Here is a 15364-nt window from a genome sequence, read left to right as displayed (position 1 = left end):
CTTTATACTTCTCTTGCTCTATTCCACTTACCTGAACAAAGCACAACCCAAATCCATCTATTGAGTTTCTGCATTCATTCAGTTAAATGGGGCTAGAGAGAACACTGACTGTACTTGAGTTAAATTCATGAACACAAACCTCAGAGGAGCCCCTTGTGGCACCAGGCAATCATGCTATCCATTCCAGATGTACCCAGGTACTAATGCTCTAATATACTTGCCACCCAGATGACTGTCTGACACCTTTCCCATTGCCCTCAAATCTCTGACACCTCATCCTCCACCCTGACTCTCAGCTGATGATTTTGTTCCCTACTGCGCTAGGGAGGAGTAAGAAATCAATCAAAAGAGAACTTTCACAGATTCTGCCACCTTATCTCCTAGCTACAAGCATCTACATCCACAGATGTCTGTTTCCATAAAAGAAGTATTCTGGCTCTTATCTAAAACTAATCTCCCTATTAGTGCATTACCCTTTCAGCTACTCAAGGACAATGCTTCAGTAGTGCTTTCCTGTTTTTCCATCCTCATCAAATTTTCCTTGTCTACTGGATCATCTCATCAGTATACAGACATACTATTATTTATCCTATCTGAAATACATTCAAGAACAGCAACAAACTTCTCTTGCCCTAACTTCTCCCACCCATTTTCCCCTTGGAATCAGTTTTTCAAAAACGTTGCTGGGACTGTTCTGCAAATTCATCTCCTATTTTCTTTTAAATTCAATTCTAGTCAGCCATTTGCCTTTGCCAATCCACTGAAATTTGTCTTTAAAAGATCATCTATAGCTTCCATTTTGCTAACTCCTGTGACAAATGTTCTGTTCTCACCTTATTTTACCAACAAAAGCATTAGGCATAGTTGATCATTTTCTGATTCTTGATCATCTTTCTTCATATGACTTTGAGGACACCATATCTCTTGTTGTTTTTTTTTTTGTTTGTTTTTTTTCCCTATTTCATTAATCACTTCTTAGTCTCCTTTGCTGGATTTTCATCGTCTCCTTAACCTGTTAATAATGAAATTCCCCAGGTTTCAATCCTGTCTCCTGAACTCCAGATTCATATATCTGACTGCCTACCTAACATTTCCATTTAGCTAGATAATAAAAACCTCAAGCCTAACATGTTGAAAGAGTACACCCAGTATTTTTCCAAAATCTACTCAGTCATTTTCTTCTCATCACAGTTGCTGACAGCATCAGCCTTCTAATTTCTCTGTTTCAGCAACTTCATCATCTTTTATTATTTTCCCCTCATATTCCATGTCATATCTGGTAGAAATCTTGTTGGATCTAGCTTCAAAATATATATATATAATTTAACCACTTGTCACAAGGATCCACTACAAGTTGTAAGACAGCCTAGGAAGTGGATATTTCTCTGAGCACATTGTCCATTGAGCAAAATCATATTTCATTTGGCATAACTAATAAATATGGTCTTTAGTATTTATCCACCACTGTATACAAGAGGAGTTGATAAAGAAGAGAGGGTGACACTTGACCGATTGTGAACTCAAGTTGCCAGGCCCTGCCTAGTTATCCTTAACACATGGCACAGAAGCAGGAACTATAAGAGAAGAGAAGCCACACATAATAAAGGGCCTTTTTATTCTCTGTTATCCAATTTACTGGTGAAGTATAGCTCAATGAATATCCTGAACTCTGATCAATCAGATTGGTAACTTCTTGTCTCTTAGGGAGTAGCTAGGAAGAAAATAGAAATATATGAAAATTGATATAGAAAAGTATACCTCTCACCTATTGTTTCCTGTTATATTTCTCTTAAAACCAGGAGCAACAAAATTAATCATACTCATCTTTCCTTCAATCCTTCTTTCATCATAGATTGGTTTGCCTGATTTGAAATTTATGTAAATTGAATCATACAGTATTTTTCTGTCTGGATTATTTCAATTAACAGTTAATTTTATGAGATTCGTCTATATTGCTTGCTGTTGTGGTTTATTAATTCTCATTGCTTTATATTATTTCATTAAATAAATACACTACAGTGAATTTATTTATTGTTCTCTTGGTGGATATCTGATTTTTTCCCTCAGTTTTTGGTGCTTTTCAGTAGTGTTGCTGTGAGCATTTTAGTACATGTCTTTTGATGAACATATGAATGCATTTCTGTTGAGAATATACTTGAGGGGAATTATTGATCATGAGACATGTTCATGCTCAGCTTAAGTGACATCAACAGAGACTTTTCCAAAATTGTTGTACTAGTTTAGATTCTCATTGGGAAAGTATGAGAATTTCAATTATTTCACACCCTAACAAATATTTAGTGTAATAAATTTTTATATTTTTTAAAACTTAATTTAGCCATTCTGATAATGATTAGTGATATATGCTTTTAATTTGCATTCCCTTGATGAACAATGAGGCCTTTATATGTTATCCTTATGACAAATTTCCTATTAGAGATTTTGGTTCATTTTTTAAATTAAACATTTGCTTTTATCTTATTGCTTTGTGGGAATTCTTTATGTATTTTGGATACAAGCTCTTTGTGAATATATGTAATGCAAATAATTTCTGTTGCTCTGTGTCTTTTTATACTCTAATGTATCTTTTGATAACTGAAATTCATAAATTTAATAATGTCTAGTATTTCTTTTATTTTATGGTTATTGCTGTTGTTATTAGTTTAAAATACATTTGCATAACTCAAGATTGCTATTTTTTTCAACATTATCACTTAGATTCGATCTTTATTGTTTTACCGTACATATGTAGATTTAAAATTCACCCAGTGTTCATTTGTGCCTTATGTGAGGTAAGGGTCAAAATGCTTTTATAAAACACGGTATTCAATTGACACAGAAATATTTGTTAATAAGACCATCCTTCGACTACTGAATCCAGGCACATCTTTTTCATAAGTAAAGTGACTCTTTACATAGAATCATATTTTTTAGATTCTACTCCAATATTCTTTGTATTTATTGATGAGTCAATATCCAAACCATACGGGCTGGCCCGGTGACGTAGTGATTCAGTTTGTGTGTACTGCGTCAGCGGCCCGGAGTTCACAGGTTCAGATCCCAGGCATAGACCTACGCACAACTTGTCAAGCCATGCTGTGGCAGGCATCCCACATATAAAGTAGAGGAAGATGGGCACAGATGTTAGCCCAGGGCCAATCTTCCTCAGCAAAAAGAGGACGATTGGCAACAGATGTTAGCTCAGGGCTAATCTTCCTCACCAATAAAATAAAATAAATAAAAATAAAAATAAAATAAAGATTAGCCTTTATTATTAAGAAAAAATATCCAAACCATATTAATTAGTGTAGATTTATAATAAGTCTTGACACCTGGTGGTGTAAATCCTCCAACTCACTTCTCTAAGTTTATCTTGACTATTTTTTGGTTTTTTAAATTCCATATAAATGTAAATCACCTTATAAATTTCCACAAGTAAATCCTGGTAGAATATTTTATTTGGATTGCATGGAATATATAGATCAGTTTGGAGAGAACCAACATCTTAGAGTACTCTCACCATTAACATATCATATCTCTTCATTTATCTAGGTTTTCCTTAATTTTTCCTTGCAATATTCATTGGTTTTCTTGATAGAGGGCTTGCACATCTTCCATTGGATTTATTCTCAGGAATTAGATATGACTTGTGCTATTGCAAATGTTTATTTAATTTTATTTCCGATTCCTTTTTGCTGATATACAGACATTATATTGATTATTTTATCTTATATCAAGAGGCCTTATTATCTTTACTTATTATTACGTATTAATTCTAACAGCATACGCTTAGTTCCTTTGGAATTTTCTGCATATGAGAATCATGACAACCTTGAATACAGTTTCCTTCTTCCTTCCAAACTATTAACATTTCATTTCTTTTACTTGCCTCCAGAAAAATGTTGACTAGAAAAAGAATAGTGAACAATCTCTTCTTCCAGACTCCAATGGGGAAAGCTTTCAATATTTCACCACTAAGTATAGTGCTAGTTCCTTTTTTAAAATTTTTGCTCTTTTTTGGACATCTTTGTCAGATTTAGTCAGTCCCTCTCTATTCCAATACTGCTGAGAAAATTTTGTTGTTGTTGTCATTTTAATCACAAAAGAGGTCTTAGTGATCTCAAATGCTTCTTCTGCTCCACAGAAAATATTACTTTTCTCTTTTTTTATTAATATAGTGAATTACAATTACTGGTTTTCAAATATTATAATCTCTTCTTTCCTAAGATAAATCTCACTTTGTCATGATATATTATCGTTTTTGTACATCACCAGATTCAATTTGCTAATATCGTATTTAGAATTTTTCATGTTGCTTACAGAGATATTACCTTTAATTTTCCTTTCTTGCGTTGTTTTTTCAGGTTTAGGTAGAAGATTATGCTGACTTCAAAAAATGAGTTAGGACATTTTCACTCTACTTTAATTTTCCGAAAAAATTAGTTTGAAATTGATATTAATACTTTTTTAAATATTTGGAAGAATTCAGCAGTGAAGTAATCTGGTCAGGGAGGGAGATTTTGTGATATAGTTTAAATTAAAGATAAAATTTCTTTGAGAGATTTAGGACTATTTCGATTTTCTACTTCTTGTGTCAGTTTTACTATTTTTACTTTTCACGTAATTTGTCCATTTCATCTACACTGTAAAATATATTGACATAAAACTTTTCATAATAACTTCAAATTTTGTTTTAAGTGTGTGTAGTGTTTATAATCTTTTTTTATTCCTGATGTTGGTAATTTGCTATTTTTATTTGCTTGATGCATCTGGCTAGAGGTTTATAAAATTTATCAATCTTTTCAAAGAACAAATATTTAGATATCTTAAGTTTCTTAACTGTATACAGACTTTTTATTTCACTAATACTGATTTTTTCTCTTATAGCTATTACTTTCTTCCTTCCACTTTCTTTAGACACATTGTAAGTTCACAAACGAAGTAAAATGGAAGACCTTATGGCTTCGATTCTATTAAAATGGAAAATATTTCCATTTTAAAAAAATAAACCATGGAAGGTTTATTTTTAATTGCATGATGGTTAGAGAACAAATTTGTATGATTCCATTCCTTTGAAATTGATTGAGGCTAGCTTTATGGGTCAGCATATGGTTTATTTTGTATACTCGAAAATAATCGGTCTTCTATAGCTGTTGAATATCATGTATTATAAATGTCACTTTTTTCAATTTGGTTGATTGAATTGTTCAAATTCTTTCAAGCCTTATGGATTTTTTTCTCTGCTTTTACCAGTTACTATGAGAATTGTTTTAAAATATCAAACAATTTCTACCTTTTTGTTTATTTTTATTTGTTTACTGTTATTGTTTATTTTTGCCACACACACTATTTCAAATAAATTTAGAATTGTTATATTTTCCTATTGAGTTAGCATGTTATAATTATGAACTGTACCTCTTCATCATTAGTAATTCTTCTTCAAGTCTATTTCGTCTGAGAAGTGGGAGGATTGTACTGAGATAAGTTACTCCATCAAAGTGGGGAAATAGAATATCACCTACATGTCTCTCAAACATTTATGATTAACATGCTTTCCTTTTCACTTGTCAAAGTTAAAGTTTTTATCACATCTAACTAATACTTGAAGTACTATTTTAAATTTTCATCTTGTCATAAGTTTAGACCTTTCAAAAATTCTTCATGTAGCTGTACACTATTTCTAAAATAAACATCATTTTGCTTCCATGTTTAAAACCTTCTTTGAAATCCATTACCCCTGAATGAAAATCAAAACCTGTAGCAGAACCTACAGAACTTGCAGCATCTAGCTGCTCTGCTTAATTTTTTAAACCCATCGCCTACAACTACTCTATTTTACTTCACTCCTACTACAACAGATGAAATGCATCATGAGCCCTAAGGTCTTCAAGTAGTCGCGTATAATGTACAATAGGCCTTAAAATATCCTTCCTACAACAGCCACTCCAGTCTGTTTTGTGAATTACTTACTAATTTCCTACAGTGCTCAAATATCAAGTTCTTTAAAGATTTCTTGACTCTTCCCATATCTAGCTTTCACCCATCTCTCAAATCAAGTTGGCAACTTTTTCTCTTTTCTCCACTTAGTACCTTACCCATACTTCTGTTATAGCACTTACAGTAAAATACAGCCATTGTTTATTTATATGTCTGCATTTCCAACTACACCAAGCCACTCAAGGGAAAAGATATTTGAATGATATGCATGTAAAAAAGATTCTGGAACTCTATAAACATTTTAAAACACATTAAGAGAAAGCCTTCATTGTATTTCACCAGTAAGCTCCTTAAAAAGATTAGACAAAACTGTACCTCTTAAGGCCATAGGCATTCAAGATATACAGAAGTAGATTTGACTCTTGGCTCTACCATGAGGTAACATTGTAACATTGAGCTAGTAACTTACTTTTTCTTAGTCTCTGTTAATGGCTGAATTGCATCCCTCCAAAATTCGTATGTTGAAGTCTTAACCCTCAGTACCTCAGAATGTGTCTGCATTTGGAGATAGGGTCTTTGAAGAGGTAATTAAGGTTAAATGAGGTCTTTGGATGGACTCTAATCCAATATAACTGATTTCTTTATAAGAAGAGGAGATTAGGATGCAAACATACGCAAAGGGAAAACTGTGTGAAGACTAAGGGTAAGATGGCCATCTCCAAACCAAGGAGAAAGGCTTCAGAATAAAACCAATCTACTGACACCTCGATCTTGGCTTGTAACCTACCAAACTGTGAGAAAATAAATTTCTGTTGTTTAAGCCACCCAGTCTATGGTATTTTTAATGGCATCACTAGCAGAGTAATATAGTCTCCTATGAATTTCATGATGGTTGAATGAGACAAAATGTGTAACACTTTTTGCAAAGTTCTGGCATACAGTGTGTTACCCCATGGTTCGATACGAAGTGTTCTAAATTTTAATATTAATCAGAAAATTTTTCTTCTTTAACTTCTCTATCACTTTTAAAGATTTTATTTATTTATTTATTTTCCCCCCAAAGCCCCAGTAGATAGTTGTATGTCATAGTTGCACAGCCTTCTAGTTGCTGTATGTGGGACGCGGCCCCAGCATGGCCGGAGAAGCCGTGCGTCTGTGCGCGCCCGGGATCCGAACCTGGGCCGCCAGCAGCGGAGTGCGCGCACTTAACCGCTAAGCCACGGGGCCGGCCCTCTATCACTTTTAAGTAAACATTTTATTTTAGAACAGTTTTTGATTTACAAGATTATTGCAAAGATAGTACAAAGAATTCTGGTATACCCCACACTCAGTTTCCTCTATTATTAACCTCTTATATTAGTATGGTATTTGACACAATTAATGAAACAATGTTAATGCATTATTATTAATTAAAATCTACTTTTTAACATACCTAAAATTTTCTGTCTTATAATTTTACCTGTTATCATTTTATATTTATAATGTTAGAGCTAAAAGGTTCTGGGACACCACTTACTTCAACGTCTATTTTGACCAACAATAAATCAGCAGTAGGCATAGAGAAATTAACTTTTATATGTAAAATATGTATGTTTGAGTAGGGACAAAACTTTAGTATCTTGATTCAAAGGCCAGAATTGGTTAAATGGTTAAACTACCAGCTCTTTCCTTTGAATAGTAAATCGATGAATTAACTCACTGTGAAAAATCTCACTGTTATCTTTATATCTCTCCCATATTTATTTGTAAAATCTGAGGAGCATTCATTCATTTGTTCCTTTCCTTTGACAAGCTGAATCATTTTCTACATGCTTATCTACAGAGGCCACTGTTCACTCTTTTCGCCAAGCCATTCTCCGGTTTTCCATCAATTTTCACATTAAATGTAGAAAACCAAAACTTCAGTAATAGACTAAAACTCGGTCTCTTCTTTTTGAGCTCTTGAATCTTGTAGCTTTTTCCGTCTCTGTTTATAACTGCCTTCGCTTACCGATCGTCTACCCTCTGCCTCCTCATTATCATCACTATTCCTTAGGATCCCCCTTTCTTGCCCCAGTATCAACTTCAAAGCCATCATTAGGTGACAAATTATCATCACCAGAGTTATTAGCAGCAGCAGCAGCGTCTTTTTCTTAGTATATCACAATCTGACACGGACTTCCCTGACAGTTTGGCTTTTAGGTTTAGAATACATTTTAGCACAACAGCCCTCTGAAATTTTAGAGATAGAACATTTACACAATTCTTAATCAGGAGTAGCTACATCCCTCCACCCCATCCATCTGGAATATGGCCTGTGGTCTTTTTTTTTTTTTTCCCTTACAGATGACTTATTTATTTTTGTTGTAAAACTGAGATTATATTAATGTAAAGAAGTACCAAGGAAGTTAATTAATTAATTTATTTAGATTGGTGATCCCCGATTCTGCTGAGTCAATAGAATCATTAGAGGACATATATATATGTCCTCTCTCTATATATATATGTATTTTTTTTTTCCATATATTCCCAGATTCCATTTGCAAGCAACTGTGAGAATTGAGTTCAGACCTGGATTTTTTATTAAAAAAAGTTCCTCAAATGATCCAGTGATAGCCATGTTTGTTAACCACTAGTTTAGGAATAACTATTGTAATTCCAGTGTCAAATAATGTCACCTCAACCTTTCTATTATCTACAGAGTATAGATATTCCAGTACCTACTCAGTATTTCTGTGAAATTTAGTTTTTTCACAGTTACCTCTGGTCCCAAGGTCTTCCTTTCTCTGAAGTAATTCAGTTTAGGTGTATCTCACCATCCCATATGTGTTATCATTGTGCCTTACTGCATAAATACAGATGTGGAATGAAATCCTTTTCCTTCTTTTATAAACACATGAATGCACATGCACACACATAAATATATGTACTCATAGAAGACATTCATGTATTAAACTTTATTGAATATCTACCCATATAGTAAAGATTTATAGCAAAGAAATAACAATTTAAAAATGAATATTTGACAACTTTCTTTAAAAAGAAACTATTATTTTTCCTCATCTATTTTGCAATCCAGGCTCTGATCTCCTGTCAGTTGTTAGCTGCCTTTCCTGTCTTCTGTCACTCTTCCTTCCCAGAAAAAATTTAAAAAGCAAAAAAACCCACAAAAGTCCTGTTTTATTTTGTTTGTGAGTTTACAATGTTTCCTAAAACTGTGTCCTATAAAATAAAATGTCTACCCTTAGTTGATATTGTTTCAGGTCAAGAGTGGGACCTACTAGAGAATTGGTGCTGTGATATTTGTGAAAGAGCTTCCTGGTTTGGCATGTCAAACACTTTTATGTACATATTCTTTTTCAACCCTCATGGAAACACTGAGTTAAATGTGTTTTCTCATTGTACAGATGAGGAAATTGAGGTATCGCTAGTTCAAACAACTAGATCCAGAGTCACACATTTTGTTAAAAAGTGTTAAGAGCAGGAATTTGAACCCAAATACAGACTCCAAAGCCTGGATTTTTTTTTTTTTTTAATCTATGCTCCGCTTCTTGAGCTAGAGCCTTAAAGTGGTCCTTCTAGTGCTGCTCCCCACCACTAACTGTGCTCCAGCCCACTGAGCACAGGAACAGACAGAGCAGTAAATTTCCCAGGAAGGCTGCAGCAATCTGGAGAGTGGCAGGAACGCAAGTTGGCAAAGTTAGTGATGATAGCCAAATGAATATCGGTTGCCATTTTAACAGATGTAGCCACTACTGGCATTATTTCATCTGTACACTTGGCAGATGTACCAGCTACTGATATTAACATCATCCAAAACAGGGTTGGATGATGGAGCTAGAACTATGAATAAGACAAAACTTCTTGTCTCACTACAATCGCCTTGACAGGTATCATGTGGTCGCTGCATGCCACTGTAAGTTGGAACTTTTACATTTATAAGCAACACAGTTTCTCTTTGCAAAGACCAACTCTTTGTCTTGTACTTTCTTTGTATGTAACTGATCCAAGGATTTGATTTGTACTCTGTGATCTTGAGTGACAACCCTAACACACATGAATAAGCTTCAGCCTATCAAAATCTGTTCCATTTTAGAGAGATCTGAAAAAAATTTTACTTCTTTATATTATTAAAAATTCTGAAAAGAGTTAAATTTATCTGATTACTTTGCCTTAATTCAATTTGTCCTGAAGCTGGTGATATTATTAGAATGAGAATTCATAGGCAGTGAGTTTGCTAACATGTAAGCAAAAAATTAGGTATACTTGGGAGATTTTCCTCATGGAAATCTTGACTTCAAAATAAGTATTTTTAAAAGAATTTTCAATTATGAATATAATAATGAAGTGTCTATATGGAAATAGTCTAACATAGTAACAAAATAAAACACATTTATGAAGTATTTTGTCTCTTTGGGATAATTATTTTCTCTATAATTTTCACAGCAGCTATCATAACATACAAGAGAGATCAATGTTTTTCTCTGTATCACATATGATGATCACACTAAGCAAGAACTCTGATGGGCACATAGGCTTCAGAATCTCTACACCAACACAGAGCTATAAAGCGCTTACTACAATGTCTGACACTCAATAAAACCTGAGTAACTGGTAGCTATTAATGCTCAATATTTGACTATACATGTATCACTTGTTTTTTATAGGAATCTAGAACTAAGAAAGCTATGTGTCTTTAATAAAGAAATCATGAAACTATATATAAAATTCTAGGCTTAGAAATTCAATTTAGCTATGTTCAGATTTTGTTCCTTTCATCATCTATTGTGGTACCTATTTAAATAACCTAAACAAAAAAAAGGCAAATGATTTTTCTACATTTGTTTCTATAAGGTTGGGTACCTGTTTACACTAAACCATTTCCTTCAGAATTGTTTCTTACAGTTTAGTGAATTTTAGGTTAATTACCCCATTGACACAGATTAAATTCAAAGGGATGATGAGATGTTTTCACACACGTGGAATCAGCACTCATCTCTCAGGTAGTTTTTCTTCTTTTCAAATACTGGCCATGGAGCAGACATTTTTATTATAGTACCACAGCCATTTGTTGAATTTCACTTATATTTAACAGGCAGACATAGAATATTATTTTTTGCTAACAAAAACAAGATGGGAAGTGGTCTTCGGAACGGGTGACAGTTGACAGCTTCTGCAAACAGGCACTGTGATTTTGCAGCTGGTGACAACACCTAATATTGCAGCTCTATAGACCTATACTGGCTAGGGGCCAACCTGCCCGTTGGAATTCAAAGAACCCATCTGGATAAAGCTCCCCTGAAACTGCCCTGAGTGGAGATCACAGACTGGCACAGTCCTTCAGATTCTAGGTATTGTGCACCTTTTATAAAGGGCAGGCCATGACACTGACAAAAGAAAAAAAATTGTATTATCTATATTGACAGAATTTTTTCCATTATTATAGATGAAACGGAAAACACAGGAATCAAAATGAAAGAGCCAAAATACAGAAAGACCCTTTATGTCTTGAACATAAATTATGTTTATGTTTTATGCTTATGTTTATGAAAATAATTATCCCAAAGTCTTTCATTTAAATTAGGGGCTTAAAGAGCATTGTATTAGGAAATAGAACACTTACATGAAGAAAAATGAATGTTTTATAGTTTAGACATTACTCTTCATGGATGATTATCAGCGTTAGGGAGACTTTAGATGAAAAGTTAGAAAATATGCTTATGTGTGCTTTTTCGTTTAATAGCAAAGTAATTGACTTTTTGCGCGCTTTATTCTCTGCCTTAAGGAATGCAAGGAGAAGCTTCAGAAGGTTTCTTGAGGTAAGGCTTGGTGCGCTACTGCCTGGGAACGGGAGTGCAGCTCTCCAAGCTTTAAAAGCCACTGCAGCCTCCTGTGAGCAACATGTAAGTATCCTAGACTCTCTGAATCATGCCCTGGGCCTGGGAGCTCCATTACGTGACTTGGGGCATCAAGACTCAGGGAGAAATCTTCTCACAAACAACCATACTTAGATGGAAAAATTCTAGATTATAGCAGGAGGTCTATTCGCTCTCATCTCAGAGAATAACCAGATTCATCTCCTTGTGTCTCTGTACCGACCCTAGTCATCGCCTCTATGAGTCAAATAGGCTAGGTTATATGGTAGTACCAAATCAATTCAAACTCTTCATGGTTTCCGTCAATGGAGATGTATTTCTTACACTACATGGGCATTTCAGGTAAAACGTGGCTGGCATTCAAGTTTTCTTCCTACTACAACCCAGGCTGATAGAGCAGGGTCAATCTGAAACACTGCTGGTTATTGTGACAGAGGGAAAGGAAGATGGGAAAACTATGATCTTGCTCTGAGATCTTTTGCTCAGAAGCGATAGCTCACTTTTGCTTACATTGTATTGACCAAAGGAAGTTGCATGAAGCCCCAGTCGGCATTTTTTAAATGATACAAGAAAAACTTTAAGCCATTTTTTTTCTAGTTTAAAGTGTTTCTAGACTAGTGATGTACCCAGGTGCCTGAGAGAAACAAACGCAAATCATTTCCAGAGGATGAACCTTCATTTAGGTCTCTAAAAGGGCAGGCCTACAAATAATTTTTCAAGAGAAATGGTCAGTTCATAGTCAGATATTACCAAACACAAAAGAATAGCTAGGAATAAGACCAAATAAAACACCTAACCTAGCATAACCAGATCCCCTAAAACTTCAGATATTGAAATGATCATAATAATGTAAAGAATGTAAAATAAGTTTACAATGTTTGAAAAGAAATATTAGTGTGAGAACATCTGCAGGAAACAGTAACATGCCACTATTACAACTTTAAGGAGAGGAATTTGAAAAAATTACATTAGTTTCAAAATATAAGAAAATAATTCTACTTTGACTCAATAAAACTCCTAGCAAACTAAGAATAGAAGAGAACTTACTTCACCTGAAAAAAAGATGTCTTCAAAATCCTAAAACAAACTCCTTTATATATGTTGATACATTGAAAGCTTTCTTTTTGCAATCAGGAATACAGCAAAGGTGCTTATTCACACATCTGTTAAACATTGTAATGGAAGGAGGAGCCAGCTCGTTAAGAAAAGAAAAAGAAGGAAATTAGGAAAAAGGAAACCATCTGCTATTATTTGCAGATAATATAAGTAGGTTTACAGAAAATCCAACATACACTTGGAACAAAAATTTATAAACTTAATTAATATTAAAAATTTTGGAACAGAAAATTTAACTTAGAATATAGCAATTTTTAAGATATAAAGTCAATATATAAAAACCAACTATGCATATTCCTATAATTCAATTATAGCCTATCAATAATAAACATAAAAATAGATTTTATTAAATTAGCATCAACTTTATAAATTGCATAGAAGTGAATTTAACGAAAGTCACACATGAGAAAAATTATTTAAAAATATATAAAAGCATTAAAGAAGATATAAACAGAGAATAAAACTTATTTTCTCACTATGGAAGACTTAATATTGTATAGTTATTAATTCTCCCCTAAATTTTCTATGGAGCCAATGCAATCTAAATGGAAATCTCAATAGGTTTATTTTTGTGGACTTGACAAGTTGATTCTAAAATTTATGTAAAATCCTCAAGGACCAAGAATAGCCAAGACTTTTATCTCTTTTTTGAAGAAAAAAGAGATTGGAGGACTTACCCAAATAGATACAAAAAATTATTATAAGGCTATAACTAAGCCAGTATGTTATTCATGTAGACACAGCAAATAGATCAATGGACAAGATTAGAAGATCTGGAAACTCACCCATCATATATTAACACATGCATTACTTTCCTAGGGCTGCTGTAACAAAGCCCCACAAATAGAAATTTATTATCTCACAGTTCTTGAGCCTGGAAATCTAAAATCAAGATGTTGGCAGGGCCACACTCTCTCTAGAACCTGTAGAGGAATCCTTTCTTGACTCTTCCTAGCTGCTACGGTTTGCTGGCAAGCTTTGGTGTTCTTTGGTTTGTAGAGACAACACTCCAATCCTTTGGCTTCACCTGGCATTCTCTCTGGGGTGTCTCTCTGTCTTCACATGACCATCTTCACATAAGGGTACCAGTCATATTGGATTAGGGCCCCATCCTACTCCAGTATGAGCTCATCTTACCAAATTACATCTGAAATGATCCTATTTTCAAAGAAGGTCTGAAATATTGGGACTTAGAACTTCAATATATGAATATTTGGGGGACACAATTCAACTCATGACAGTAACAGTCAAAGAATTCTTTAAAATTTGCTTAATGCATTCAATACATTTAAGGAATATGGCTAGTCTAGAAATCTAGTGAGCGCCCTTAATGTTTGAAAGTGAACATTTTTCAACAGCATGGCTATATAAAAAAAGAATTGTTTACTGACTCACCACAGATAATGAGGTCAAAGAGAAAAGTTAAAGCACTGTTATACTGCCATTAAATAATAATTTGTCTCAACTTTTGCATCCGGGAGAGATATATGAGCAGTTGGTTGTTCTGCATGATATTAGAATTTTACAGGCAAAATAAGTAAGTGAATTGTTGAAGAGGTTATTTTAAATAAAACATTTTCAAAGCTTTGGATATGATTGCCCAATTTGATTATTTCTAGATGTTATCTAAAAAAAACAAGAGTAATTTCAAAACAACGGAAAGTAAATAACCCCCTTTAGATAAGAGCAAATAATTAGAAAGAATGAAAGTATATAGTCGGGTAAAACTTTTGAACATCTATGACACATTACTGGTATTCCATTTAGCTTCAAATATATTTGAAACAGAGAATTAAACAACATCCACTCATCCACCTGCCCTACCCCAACCAGAATGAATTCTGTTTCCTCACCATCTCACCTCCTAACTTCGCTTCATCGCTGCTACTCAACTGCATTGCATTTTCCTAATTTTTATGCAGATAATTATAATGCCTTTTGCTTAGAGCTTTGCAGACCGGGTATATACACTGATTAACTGAATTTAGTTTTTTGTAGCCAAATTTAGTAAGCAATCCTATATTTTCTTAGTCGCTCACATTCAATCTTAGGAATCTCAGGCCACCTTCATAAAATTGTCAAAAATAACATCTAGAAGTCATATGACATCAGCCAATTTCTTAAAACAACAATAGCAAAGCTACCAGAGACTGCTGATTTAAAAAGACCATTTTAAAAAATTATAATAACCTTCTCTATTCCAGATTGACTTCCTTTACTTTCTCTCATAGAGATTTATGTTCTAATCATTTTATTTCAGAAACTTCTGAAATAACATGCCTAAAAAACCTTTGGAACTTTATTAGTCTTCTCTCTTATTTAATGGGAGAATATTTCCACTGAGTAACTTATGCTTTGAAAGCTTTTGTGTTATTTTAATGATTTTAACTCTAACAACCTATGCTGTGTTTAATTTTCACCTAGGAACATTAATTTATTATATCCTTTTTGGGAAA

General features: G+C 33.7%; 1 long non-coding RNA gene across 2 annotated transcripts in view; it reads left to right on the top strand.

Annotated features, from left to right (window-relative positions):
• LOC147917445 (uncharacterized) overlaps positions 1 to 15364 on the top strand; it is a 125249-nt gene that overhangs the window by 48216 nt on the left and 61669 nt on the right. For both annotated transcript variants that reach the window (XR_015549761.1, XR_015549760.1), the window contains exon 2: positions 11702 to 11819. This is a non-coding gene — a long non-coding RNA (uncharacterized LOC147917445). The remainder of the gene's footprint in view (positions 1 to 11701; positions 11820 to 15364) is intronic.

This window comes from Ceratotherium simum, chromosome 3 (assembly GCF_057802395.1).
Source record: "Ceratotherium simum simum isolate JZ-2026a chromosome 3, ASM5780239v1, whole genome shotgun sequence".
Lineage (NCBI taxonomy): Eukaryota > Metazoa > Chordata > Mammalia > Perissodactyla > Rhinocerotidae > Ceratotherium > Ceratotherium simum.
This window is presented reverse-complemented; position numbering and strand designations above follow the sequence as displayed.